The following is a 14,948-nucleotide window of genomic DNA, read 5'->3' on the forward strand; positions in this document are numbered from 1 at the left end:
TGGCAGCTTACTTAATATCTAGATGGAAACAAAAAGGTTGTGAGGCATGAAAAAATAAATTACTTTTTAAATACATTACTGGAATGCTAGTCAAATCAAGTATAAGAAAAACAAGCAGCACTCAACTCAAACCACTTCTCCTTGCACTCCAGTTCTAATTATAATTTATATTCAGCTTTATTAAAGTACTAAGTAACATGCTGAAAGTAGCAATCTCTGTGATACCCCCACTTGTAAAAATGTTTCTTATACAAAAAAGACTTGCTGCCTGACAACAACTATCTACTTGTTTCATGGAGAAAACATGATCAAAGTAAAAAATGAAAAGCAAAGACGAAACAAGCTCAACATAGATTGCTTAAAGGATTACTGCACAGGATATGGACCACACATGATAGATTGGCATTCTGTTTAGTTTGCAGATAAAGCCTGTAATGAGCTCTTAAAATAATGTAATCCTGTCTTTTATTACAAATACTGTCATATGCTTTTCAATACCCAAGGCTTATATGTTATCTTGTTATGTAAGTATTCTCTGCATGGCAACAACAGAAAGGCTTTCAATGTTGGCAATTTGTTAACAGTATGCTTATTAAAATGTACTTGCATCTTACAGTCTCAGACAAGCTTACCAGATGGTCGTTAAAGCATTCCTACTTAAACACAGAGCAACAGGCACTTTCTGAATAATAAGCATAAATCAACAGTATAACAATATGACAGAAACCAGAACATTCTGCAAAATCAAGGACAGATGAAAAGCCATTGTAGCACTTGTGTCTACCTTGGATGGGGGGATAATCTGCACATTTACACTGCATAACTGCTCCTTGCCTTGCTTGGACACATCCAGAGTCACTACATGGGGGAGTGGGGTGCAACAAGTATGTCTCAATTTGAAATGTCTCTGGCTGACTGTGATGGCCCTGACACATTTGTCATACCTCTCAACCTCAGAGCAAGAAATCTGGACAAAGCCATACATAGAAGTGGGACAAAGGCCCAAAAATAAGAGCAATTTTTGAATATTTCTCTTATAAACTTAGAAAGATAATAGAATAGTAGGTCTTGCATTAGTATACATTTTCTGAAGGGTATGAAATCTGAAACTGAAATGTCTGTCATTATTTTCTAACTTCAGTCTTTAATGATTTGCCACAAATTTGCCAAAAAACACAATTTTATGAAAAATGAACCAAAAATGTGATTCAAAAATATAAAATAGCCGCACAATACAGCTGGGAACCTGCAAAGAAGGGATACTTTTTAATATTAGTACTGCTAACTTGAGCAGCTGACAAAATAAAAGAATCTACATGCATTTCTGAAATAAAAGTAATCTATAACTGATTATTACAGTTATTTATTAATTGTGAACCCTCCATGTTTTCTTCCAAAACTGCCATTTTGCGGAGGGATTATTAGGGGAAGAGCAACATTTTGAGGCAAAATCGGGGACAGTTGAGAGGTTTGGATATGCCTAATTCTATAAAGCAATTTATTTGCATGTACCTCTCAACCTGTTAACACAGGAAATCTGGACAAGGCCAAATATATGGGGGGAACATATAAACAGTACTAAAAACTGCTCTTGTATAAACTGAGACAGTTGATAGAATAATAGGTCTTGCTTTAGCATGCATTTTTCTGAAGGTTATGAAGTCTGAAACTCAGTGTCTGTCATTATTTAGTGACTTCATTCCTAAATGATTTGACAGAAAACCACAAATTTTATGAGGAACAAACCAAAAATAAGAAGCAAAAATCTCTTCATTCTGCAAAAATCTGGACAGTTGAGAGATATAGTTCAGCCGGCGCTATCTGAGTTTGCTGCCCTTCCCCCCTCACAAAATCATGGTCAAATGGAGCTTCCCCCCCTACAGCCATTCTAATGAACCATTACTTGGCTATTTCACCCCATTTATCATAAACACTAACCGGGAAAAGCCGAAAAACAAAAAACATAAACACTAATGTGCATAATGCTTTACTTCTGCGATGATTTAGACTTCATTTGAAAGTTTTATTTTGCATTTTACAGTGCAAACACTAATAGATATCATATCTGCTAAACAAAGCAATGCAGTCTCACAATGAAAACAGACTTAGCATTAAAACTTCTCTGCCCTTGAAAACTCACATTCACTGAAACAGCACTGAAACCCATATTCAAAGAAAATAAATTTTGCCAGTGGCAGATTAATTTTGGATTTGGGCTGTTTTCAAATCACAGACCCCTTGCACACGAAGCATACAGATGCTCTTTCATACACCTTCCTGACTGTATTAAATTATATTCCTTGTACTACCTGGCCTGCACTGTGGTGGCAGGACAGGTAGCTTACATCCTTCTAAGTTGGGAACTGCTGATTGAGGGCTCAGTGTCTGTTATTCTAACAGTGTATTAATTCTGGTTTAAGCACTTGGGCTACAGGCCAGTTATTTTACATTAAGAGGGTTCGTGGTCTACACTCTTGTAGGAGAAGAGGCTGCACTCTGCCCTTCTGAACTGGGAATTTCTGGTTAAAGGCTTATAGTGCCTGCATATTTGAACTTCTTCTTACTGAAATTGGTACACCTTGTTTGCTGTAGCATAGACTAGATCCAGGCCTGCTGAATCTAGCTTTGTTTGTATAACTTGAGCACTAATCCAGGCATTCTTTAAAGTATTCAATTGTATTTATTACTGCTTGGTAGTAACTTGATTAAAGTGTAGCTATCATTCTAAATCTTTTGGATTAAGCACTTGGGCTTCAGACCAGTTGTTTTACATTAGGAAGGTTTGTGGCCTGCACTGTGGTGGCAGGACAGGTAGCTTACATCCTTCTAAGTTGGGAACTGCTGACTGAGGGCTCAGTGTCTGTTATTCTAAAAGTATATTAGTTCTGGTTTAAGCACTTAGGCTTCAGGCCAGTTATTTTACATTAAGAAGGTTCATGGTCTGCACTCTTGTGGGAGGAGAGGCTGGACTCTGCCCTTCTGAGCTGGGAATTTCTGGTTAAAGGCTTGTAGTGCCTGCATATTTGAACTGTTTCTTACTGAAATTGGTACACCTTGTTTGCTGTAGCATAGACTAGATCCAGGCCTGCTCAATCTAGCTTTGTTTGTATGCTTGGTGTTTGTTTGCTTGTTATTTCACTGAAACGCTAATTCCACCTAAAATGCGGCTTTTCAGCGCTTCTGTGGATCCCTAGTGATATCTGCATTGCTTACTGTACTTATTTCCTTGTTTCACTTGAATGAAAGTTACTGTTTGTCATTTTTGCATTTAAGTTACCTGTAGCACATTGCATTTAAGTTATCTGGCACTTGCTCACTAAAGCAATTATATAAGTCAGCACTAAAAAATTAAAAGCACTACACCCTCACAAACTCCCCTTGAGTACCTTGTTCCCCATTGGCCTTTTTTTTTTCAATTATAAAGCAATTCCCAATACTATTCTAGCATGTCCAAAGGTCAGTTGTCAATCTCATCTCCAGTCCAGCTGGTAAATCTGGGAATCTTGAGGCAATGTTACAACTGCCTCATGTACACAGACAACCCTCTCCTCCTCCAAACAAATTCCAACACATGTGAGAGATGCAACCATATAGCCAAACTGGAGGCTAAGCTCTCTCAACTCAGTACTGGCGTAACCAGTCAGGATGAAAAGGAAACCACACTCACTACAATTCCAGTCTCACATAGACCTACCACGACAGCAAACCAAACACATAAACACACAAAAACATACTCGGAGGCTCTAAATAAAAATCTGCCTAAGCAGCAGAGACCTCCAAAGCAGACACCCAAGCAACTACTACCCCAAAACAAAACACGTGCAACACATAGCTCACAAAGCCAGTGTGCCGAACAGTCACAGCGCTTAAGGCTAAACACACCTGATACACTTGTAATAGGTGACTCTATCGTCAGGCACACTGACGTCCCGCTCACCAGGCTGAACAAGGAGAAGGTCACGGTGTGCTGCCTGTTGGGCGCTAGGATCCGCCACATAACACAAGCACTCAGGTCACTCCAAGGCAAGTACAAATATGACTCAGTCATTGTCCATGCTGGTGTGAATGACCTGAGATGTACCTCCCTGGACTACATGAAAAGAGACATAGAAGAGCTCTCTGAGCATGTAGCCCAGGCCGGTATGACCCTGACCTTGAGTAGCATCTTACCCTCACCAAGAATGATGCCACAATATGAAGACAAGATGATCAATTTCAACAATTGGCTTAAGTATTGGTGTCATTCAAAGGGGATCCAATGCCTGTCAGCCTGGGATGACATGCTCGACAAGCCACGATGCTTCGCTAGGGGTGGCTTGCACCTGTCACCCTGGGCTTTGGATATTGGCAAAGGCTCTTGCTACCCCCATAGTGCTTTTTAGGCAAGGCTCAAAGACAAACCCACCTCCATAGGTATCACAAGGGATAAGAAACTGAGTAGTGCTACTCAACGCCAGAAGTCTAAACCTCAAGATGCATGCACTCGAAACTCTCCTTAGCATGGAGAACATCGATATCTGTGCAGTAACAGAAACCTGGTTCAAGGCTCCCGAGAGCACCCCAGCACTACCAGGTTATACCTCATACCATGCTTTTCGGCCCCAAAACTTGGACCGAACCACAAAAGGAGGGGGAGTATCAATATTTGTCAAAGATACCCACACCTCCAGGTTGGTGGCACAGCACGAAGCATCAGAGACTATCCATGTGCAACTAACAGTGGGTAAAACTGCCTTCCAGTTTATAGCCTGCTACAGACCACCCTCCCAAACCCAGGAACTCCACTCGGCCTTCCTGAGAACACTGGAAAATATGAAGGTCTCTCCAAACACCATTATATTGGGCAACATCAACTACCCAAACATAGACTGGGAGCATTACTCTAGCTCCAACACCCTAGCCCAAAGATTCCTAGAATTTATAAACTCAAATGCTATGGAACAACTTGTTACCACTTCCACAAGAGGGGAAAACATACTGGACCTGATCATCACCAACATGGGGACTCTATGCTCCAGACCAGAAGTGTATCCCTCACTGGTAAGATCAGACCATAAACTAATCTCACTGGATATTCATATCCTGACCCCACCCCCTGCCCAGAAAACCACAGTGAAAAACGTCTCTAAAGCAAATTTCACACACCTCAAAACCGAGGTGGAATCCTTCAAAGCCCCCGGGCCTGTGGAAAATACGGCCCAGACCGCAGAATCCTTTATAAACGCATTCTATGAACACCTTCAGGAATGCATGGATCATACAATCCCAAATAAAACCAAGACCCAATCCTCCAAAGGCAGACATCCTGTGTGGTGGACCACAGCCATAAACAAACTATACAATAGAAGGAGGAAGCTACTACTTGATAGAGCAAAATCCCAAAAAGGGAAGGCATCTCTGATCAGTATTAGCAAAAAACTACGGGCACTCATAAAATCGTCTAAGGCCAGCTTTGAGAGAAAAATTGCACAGGACACTAAGGATAATCACAAGGCTTTCTTTAGTTATGTTAGGAACCTGGGTGGGAATTCCCAAATATGCTCAGAATTAGTCCAAAATGGCAAAAAATACACCGAACCCACAGACATTGCCAACATCCTAGCTGACAGGTTCAGCGCAAACCCCCCCCTCCCCACCAAAAGGGCAAATATCTATCCCAGCAGAGTGCTGCCCCCCTGACATTGCAGATGCTCAGGTAAGAGCCGCCCTCTCCAAAGCAAAAAACACAGCATCAATGGGACCAGAAGGTGTCCCGGACTGCGTCCTACATGAACTCCAAGAAGAGCTAAACCCAAACATAAAACTACTGTTCAGTCTCAGCCTTACTACAGGATATGTACCCAAAGAGTGGCATACAGCAACGGTGGTCCCTCTCCACAAAGGTGGTGCCTCAACGGATCCTGGAAACTATCTCCCCATAAGCCTGACTAGCTTGGTTTGCAAAGCTATGGAAAGGATCATCATGGACCTTATAAATAAAGATATTGGGGACCTACAGACACTGGATCCTACCCAGTTCGGCTTTGTTAAGGGCAGATCCTGCCTCTTAAACCCGGTCGATTTCTTTGAAACAGTCACCAAGGCCATTGACGAGGGGAAGGTGGTCCACACAGCCTACCTGGACCTCGCAAAAGCCTTCGATACAATACCCCACTCGGGCATTATAGATAAGCTCACCAGCTTAAATATAAACCCCTATGTCACTAGATGGGTTGCAAACTGGCTCAAGGACAGAACCCACATGGTTAGAATTGCTGGAGCTATGTCAGACTCCAAACCAGTTACAAGTGGCATCCCACAAGGCTCAGTCCTGGGACCTCTCTTGTTCGGTATATATTTCTCAGAGGTACAGGCCAACACAGAAGGACTGTGGCTGACCAAGTTCGCAGATGACTGCAAACTGGGCGCCATAATCAACTCTCCAGCCGACACAAGCATCCTCCAAAAGGGCCTCATAGAAACAGACAACTGGTGCCAGAGCCATGGCCTCAAGCTAAACGCCAAAAGTGTATAGTCATCCCTTTGGCAAAACAAAGTGCACACAAATTACCACATAAGTGGTAATCCATTAAGTATGGAAGAAGTAATTAGGGACCTGGGGACCCAAGTTGATAGCAATCTCTCATTTGACAACCACGTGGCCAAAGTGGTTAGAAAAACATTTTATATAGCCCACCTAATCATGAAGGGATTCACATCTAGATCAGGGGAGGTCATCATGCCTCTTTACTCATCCCTCATCAGGCCCATAATTGAGTACAATGCCCCTTTTGGGATGTACCTTACCAGACACCTGCAGCAACTGGAAAGACCCCAAAAGTACCTCACCAAGAGGATCAAAGGGCTCAAACAGATGCCATATGCTTCCCGGTTAAAGAAACTCCAGCTCTACTCAGTGGCATACCGCCTGCTCAGAGGCAATCTGTGCCTGACCTATAAAGCCATATCCAACCCGGAATTAATGGACATGCTGCACCTCAGAAAATCCAAATCCCATCGAGCTACGCGCTCGAGAGACTTGAACCTCAGCACTGAAATAAATAGGACATGCTGGAGGGACAGATTCATAACCCAGAGGCTCCCTTCACTCTGGAATAAAATCCCAGTCCAGGTTAGGCAGAGTCCCTCATTGACTCTCTTCAAGAGGAATCTTGATGAGTGGATGGAGGATCATAGGTTTACCCCGGATATCACTTCTGTGTCACTGTTAGACAGAGGCACAGTATACTAACCTCGAAAAAGGGCATAGCAAAATTAATTTAAAATGGGTGGCGAAAGCCAAACACACTCTGGCTAGGCTTATAAATGCCCTAGGGCAGATAGCCTAGTATGAACCTATGAACCTATGAATACAGTACAGTTTTAGAGGGTGTTTTAAATTTGTTTTGAAATTTTTCCAGTAAACAATGAAACAAAATGCATGCACCAGTAATGACAAAACTGCCCACTTCAGAACATTTCCATCATAAAAGTCTACTCAAACTTCTACAGTCCACCAGTATCAGTACATATGCACAATCTCTGAAGAAGTAAAAGTCATCTAAATAATTCCACATTAAAGAGATCTGTAACTAATGAAGAGGTTGCTGCTAGCACACATCTTTGTATTTCATTGTTTCATCTACAAATAAAGGGCCTGTTACCCTTGAGGAATAAATTGCCTATCTTACACTAAATTTATTTTATTTTTTTATTTTACATTTGTTGACCGGGCTAGTCCAACTGGATATATGTCCATTTTCAGTGAAGGCCCGGGGAGAAAAGCTCCAAAATTACATAGTTAAAACATACTTCAATTTCCAATATGTTAAATTGAATCTAAAATAAGCAAAAAACAACAATATATTAGCAACAAATAGGAAAAAAACAGCTCCATTACATAGGTATAGCCAGGTGTGAAAGAATAAAAGATATTTCCATTGAGAACAAAGTTGACAATTTGTTTAGCCTAAAAACTTCATTAAATCAGCAGAATTACAACAGGATATCACTGAGAGGTAGAATAAGAAGATACATAAGGGTATGTCTGTTAAGCATGTTAACTAAACCCCTCAGAGAAGGGCATATGAGATGAGTCAGAGCTGGTAAGGAAAGGGGGAGTACAAGTATTTAATTGAGACAGAGAGTTTAAATACTTTTTGTTACTAGAAAAAGTCACATACTTGCAGGGTGATACTGAAAAGTACAAAGGAAGTTGGTAAGAATAATAAGGACATAGAGGTGATAGGCAAGAAAGAGACAGCAGGTCAGTCAGGATTTGCACAAGGGCATACCCACTTGGATAGAGGGAACGTTCTTAGTTGTTTCTTAAAAAGGGGTGTTGATGTAAGTGATGTAAGATTAGATGGGAGTTTGTTCCAGTTAGTTCCAACAAAGTTAGAAAATAGGCAGCCCCCAGATTTATTGTTGGATTTAATGGAGGCTACTAGTAGCTTGCTTGCTGAGCACAGTGTTGTAAGATTTTTATAATGTTTGATAATGTTACAGAGTATGGGACAGGTTATTGGATGATATAAGATCTTATGGGCAATTATAAGTAGCTGAAGAAGAAACTGATTGTGTAATTCCAGCTATCCTAGTTGTTTAAAGTTTTGGCAGTGATGGGTACGAAATGCGGAACCAGTAGCAGATCTAGCTATGTTATTATATGAGGGTGATAGTTTGTTCAGATGGCTTTTGGAAAGGTTAGAGTAGATGGGAGAGGCGTAGAGAAGGGTGGACATAAGGTGTGTCTGGGCAATAGTGGTCCTAGCTGAGGGGGTAAGAAAGTTTTAAGCCTGTAAAGGGAGCCAAGTTTTCTATTTACTGATTTAATGGTCAAATTAATGTGTGAGTCAAAGTTAAGATTATTGTCAATTGTTACACCCAAAAGTTTGGTGGTTGTGTCTGGTGTTATTATAGTTCCATTTTTGGATGTCACTGTGAAATAGATAGGGGAAGACTTTTGAGTAGGAGTAAACAATAATAACTTAGTTTTGTTAGGATTGAGGAGGAGACGGCGGTTGTGGAACCAGTTTTCAACTAAGGTAAAAACTTTTTGGGTATTGGTCTGCAGTTCGGTAGTGGAGTCAGCGGCACAGATTAGTGTAGAGTCATCGGCATATTGTAAGGTGGTGGTTAGAGGAAGGGAAGCACTCAGATCATTAATAAAAATGGAAAAAAGGAGAGGCCCCAAGATAGATCCTTGTGGAACTCCCAGGGTGATGGGGAGTTGAGAGAATAAGCTACTTTCCCAGAGAACTGCTTGTTTTCTATTCTCTAGGTAGGATTTGAACCATTTGAGTGCTTGAGTATCAAGTGACAGTGATTTCAGTATATCTAACAATAACTGATGGTTAACCATGTCAAAGGCTTTGGAGAAGTCTAAGAAGAGTGCTGAGGAAAGTAGGTTGCTGTTACGATTCTTATTAATACAGTCAGTAAAGGTTAAGAGTGCAGTTGTGGTGCTATGAAAAGACCTGAAACCATGTTGGCAATCAGCTAGTAGGTAATTTTGGAGGAGATGATCAAGTAATTGCTGATGAATACATTTCTCCATAATATTTGCTAATGGAAATAGAAGGGCTGTAGGATGGAAATTTGATAGATTTTTTGAGTTACCTCCCTTATGTAGTGGGATAATATGAGACACTTTCCAGATGGCTGGGATAGTACCTTCAATAATGGTTCTGTTTATTAGAATAGAAATAGGATAGGCAAGTGCTTCAGCTGCCATCTGTAAATATTCAGCAGGAATGGCATCTGCTGAAGGAGTACATGGTTTGAGTTTATGAAGTAAGGAAAGGATAAAAGAGGTTGGAAATGGCTGGAGCTGAAATACGGGGGATTTATTGATAAGAGAAAGTGGCTCAGTAGTGTTAGTATGTGAGAGGGACTTTGCTAAAGATTGCACTATTTCAGAAAATAATTTGTTAAAACTGTCAGCAATTTGGTTGGGTGAGTTCTGAGTAAAATTAGAAGGGATGGGAGTTTTAGCATGTCCAGGATGGAGTAATTTATTTATGCCTGACCAGAATTTTTGAGGGTTTTGATTTTGGGTTTATTGGAATTTTAGGTAATAGTTTTTTTTTGTCAAGGAATATTAATTTTTTTGTCAAATTTCTAAGTTGCCTAAAGTTTTGATGGTTGGTTGGGTTTTTTGTAGTTCTCCATTTGTCCCAGATTTTATTTCTCAGCAGTATTTTCTGCCTGGTCTCTTTTGAGAGCCAGGGAGCATGTTTGTTCCTAGTTCTGATCCTATGGGAGGGGGCATGGTGGACTAGAATTTGCAAAAATGTATTATTAAAATAAGAGACGGCTTCATCAAGAGGTAGGTACTTTAGGGGTGACCAGTTACAGGCTTTGAGCTCAGCTTGGTAGCTAACTAGGTCTAGATTTTTCTTGCTACAAGTTATTCTATAGGTTAATGGGTTGGAGATAAATGTTTTTTTGTCTAGTAATAAGTGTGAGTGATCGCTAATTTCATCTGGAAGTACATTTATTTTATAGGTAAGGGGATTACTATTCACTAATATCCAGTCTAAGATGCTTTGTTTCTTGCTAGGTTTATTGGTTCTAGTGGGGGAGGTAATGGTTTGGTGGAAGACATAAAGGTTTATATGAGTAGTAGGTTTAGGAGAAGTACAATTCCAATCAATGTTAAAATCACCTATCAGTATGGTTTCTTGAGGGAAGGATGTAGAAAGCCAGCTAAGTGTATTTTCAAGAGTGTCAATGTTATTACCTGGGGGGATGTAGGAGCAAATGATGTACAAGGTTTATTAGGATTTATCTGGAGCTTAGAGATCAAAATTTCAGCATTGCTGGGTGAGGGAGGTTGTATATCTAGTGAGGTAACTTGTAAGTTCGATTTATACAATATTGCCACCCCACCACCTTTCTTGAACAAGCGGTCTAGTCTCAGGATGTTGTAGCCAGGTGGAATTATATCATTATCCTTAGTTACTGGTTTGAGCCAAGTTTCTGTTAGACATAGGATATCAAAAGAATGTGTGTGTAGCAGGGAATGCAGTTGGGTAATTTTATTGTTTATACTCCATATACTGATGTGGGCTATAAAGAGTGAGTTAGGTGTAGTAGTGGGAGCATGAAATGTAGTAGGAAAGACTGATTGGGAATCTAGGATGGTATTACTTGGTCCTGAGTTAGGATGTATATCACCATGTAATAATAGATACAGTAGAGGATTATGCAAACATTTGGTGAGATAACAAAACATAGGGTAAGGTTTTCCTGCTTGAAAATATTTAATGTGTGTAAGTCTGTGAAAATGTGGTAGGAGGTATGAAGGTGAGAAGGTTATATTGCTGTGGGGTAGGGAGGTTATCGTAGAGAGAGGAGTTGTTTGTCTTGGTGGGTATTGAGAATTGGTACAGGTTAGGTGTTCATAGGAAGTAAGGATAAGGGAGGCAAGTAAAGTATTAAGAATTAATAAATAGAGGAATGAGTTAGAGTTTCTTGGTAAGCTAAAGATAGGCATAGTAAGCGGATGTGTAAAGATGTATCTGAGAGAAAAGGAGTATAACGAACAAGGAATGGAAAAGGGTGGGGTGATTTGAAGAGAAAACAGTATGTGGGATCTAGTAAGTACTTAGGAGGTGGGATGTAGTAAGTAGTTAGGAGTAGGCAATAAGTGAGTAATGTGGTGGAGTGAGGATTGGATGATTGGTAAAGGGGGAGTGGTTAAGGAAGTATAAGGTTGAGACCACTGGGGGTGTGTGGGATATGGGGGTAGGGTAGGGGAGAGGAGTAAGCCTGCAGAGCGAACAGAGTGGGTAGAAACAGGTAAAGAAGTAGCTAGAGGGGAAATCAATTAGCAGTACTGGCTACTGAAGAAAAGACAGATAAGGCAGGAGTGGGTAATAACAGCAAAGAGTGAGTCTAGAAGAGGTAGATTTAGACAGCAATAAATTAGACAAAGCTGAAATAGGCTCAGGTCTGGGCCTTTGGAGATATTAGGGTAAGTAGCTGGGAAAAATACAGAGGGTCTGACAGACTGTATAGCAGGGATAAGGGTGCCACCTAGAGGACAGGGAATTCTAATGCAGGTAAGTAAGAGAGGGAGCAGGATGAGTGTAACAGGAGTAGGGTTGAAAGCAAGTATGAAGAGGTACAACAAAGGATAGGGGGTGAGTTGGTTATAGGGTAGAAGGAAGGGATAGTAGAGGCTGCCTGCTGCCTAGCTCGGAGCGTACTTTATTACCAGTACAACGGAAGAAAGTATTTCAGGCAGGTCTTAGGGAACAATGTACTTTCTTTTCCTTGAGCAAGAGAGCAGGGCAAAATAGAGCTATGAGCTGGAAACCGCTGATAATTGCGAAGGGTCCCTTACCTACCGCTGATAATTGCGAAGGGTCCCTTACCATCAGATATGTAGGTTCCAAGAGACTGGTGCAGAGATAGCACAGTAGAGCAAGGTACTCAAATGAAACAAAGAGGGACAAAAGCTGTGAAGAGAATATATGGGTTAGCAATTGGCAAGGAAGGGGTGGTAAAAATCCACAAAAACATTCATACAAACAGTAAACTGAGGATGGCATATAGGCATTCCCTCACTTTAGATCTTGGCATAAGAGAGCAGGTTTTCAAAACAACATTGCTATAAACTCTTTACTTGTAATAGGTCACAGTTTGTTGGCTAGTTTACACAGAACATTCACAGGGACAATAAAATAAAGTTAGCAAAACATCATACCCTCGTCCTTAATAGCAATAATAGTAGACACAATTTAAGGGAACAGTGTTATAAACCCTATACTACAAACGGACACTGTTTGATATTGCAGTGTGACTGCATTCCCCACCTTAGGTTTGAGAAATGTTTCACTATGTAGCAGCCAGAAAAATGATACAAATTAAAACAAACACAGTAAGGATTCACACTAAACCCATAGATATTACTGGTGTAATGGAGCTAATCAAATGTTACAGCTGGGTCGCTTCTGATGAAACCAGACAGGGAAGAAGTAAACTAAAATGTACTTGGTGTGCCCCCACATGGGTGGGGTAGTTCTAAAACGTCATTTGCAGGCTAAACACAAACAAGTAAAAACAGGCTAAAAAAGCCACTTACAAGTTTAAGTCAAATAATAGAGTACTGGCTAGTAGGGTTGTCTACAGGCTTAACACAGCAATTGGATGCCAGCTAAAAAAGCTGTTTACAGGTTTATCACAAACAGTTGAATACTGGCACACTCAGAGATAGCTCCTCGCAGATAGTGTGTACCCAGATAGCCGTTACTGGCTTACAACATGGCAATTATGAAGTTAAAAGCCTAAAACAAACTGTTTGGGATCTAGCACTTTACCAATGGCTAGGATTCATACTAAGCCTGTAGGTATTACTGTAGAAGTGCAGCTAATCAAGTGTTTCAGCTAGGTCGCTTCTGATTTAAACAGCCAAGGAAGAATTAGACTATAATGCACTCGGAGTGCCTCCACGTCGGTGGCGTAGTTCTAAAAAGCAGTTTGCAGGCTAAACACAAACAAGTAAAAGCAGGCTGAAAAAGCCGCTTATAAGTGTAAGACAAACAATAGAGTACTGGCTGGGAAGGTTGTCTACAGGGTTAACACAGCAATTGGACACTGACTAAAAAGCCATTTACAGGCCTATCACAACAGTTGAATATTAGAACTCTCAGGAATAGCTCCTCGCAGATAGCATGTACCTAGATAGCCGTTACCAGTTTACAACAAGGCAACTATTGAGTAAAAAGCCTAAAACAAACTGTTAGGGATCTAGCACTCTACCGATGACTACAGGTATATGCAGAAAACATAGCGGCTGTACAGGCTTACAGACATAAACATTCAACAAAATCCATTTGAACGGCAGCAGAAAATAGGATATAGCTTTTAGGTACCTGGTTTTCATATTGAACATTTCAGCATGTATAGTTAAACAACAATCAAAGCAATACATACCACAGGCACTAGACGCTAGGAGCAGGGCATACAAACAGCGGCCAGGGCTTTACTGGAGAACTTAGAGATGGCGTGGCACAAAGCCCAGGGTATTTATGGGATACAGGTGCATAGATCTGAAAAGGGGAGGGGTAAAGGGGAAGAGCCGGTGCAGATGGGAGGGGCCAGAGAAGGACAGCGTTCGGGTGAACTATGGGTCATCCTGCAAGAAGCAAAAAGGTTAAGAAATACAGGGGGAAATAAGAAAGGCGAGGGCTAAAAGAGCTAGGGGTTAAGGACAAGAGGAATGGATGGCAGTAGAGAGGTATGAATGTGAAAGGTTCCAAAATAGGAAACAGGTAAAGAGGCAGCTAGAGGGGAAATCAATCAGCAGTACTGGCTACTGAAGGAAAGGCAGATAAGGTAGGAGTAGGTAGTAACAGCAAAGAGTGAGTCTAGAAGAGGTAGATTTATACAGCAATAAATTAGACAAAGGTGAAATAGGCCCAGGTCTGGGCCTTTGGAGATATTAGGGTAAGTAGCTGGGAAAAATACAGAGGGTCCAACAGACTGTATAGCAGGGATAAGGGTGCCACCTAGAGGACAGGGTATTATAATGCAGGTAAGTAAGAGAGGGAGCAGGATGAGTGTAACAGGAGTAGGGTTGAAAGCTAGTATGAAGAGGTACAACAAAGGATAGGGGGTGAGTTGGTTATAGGGTAGAAGGAAAGGATAGTAGAGACTGCCTGCTGCCTAGCTCGGAGTGTACCTTATTACCCGTGTGACAGAGAGTACAGTAGAAGAAAGTATTTCAGGCAGGTCTTAGGGAACAAAGTACTTTCTTTTCCTTGAGAAAGAGAGCAGGGCAAAATAGGGCTATGAGCTGGAAACCACTGTTAATTGCCAAGGGTCCTTTACCATCAGATATGTAGGTTCCGAGAGACTGGTGCAGGGATAGCACAGTAGAGCAAGGTATTCAAATGAAAAAAAGAGGGACAAAAGTTTATTTTCCTTGAGCAAGAGAGCTGGGCAAAATAGGGCTATGA

This window comes from Protopterus annectens, chromosome 1.part0, assembly GCF_019279795.1.
Source record: "Protopterus annectens isolate FY-2018-M chromosome 1.part0, PAN1.0, whole genome shotgun sequence".
NCBI classification, from domain to species: domain Eukaryota; kingdom Metazoa; phylum Chordata; order Ceratodontiformes; family Protopteridae; genus Protopterus; species Protopterus annectens.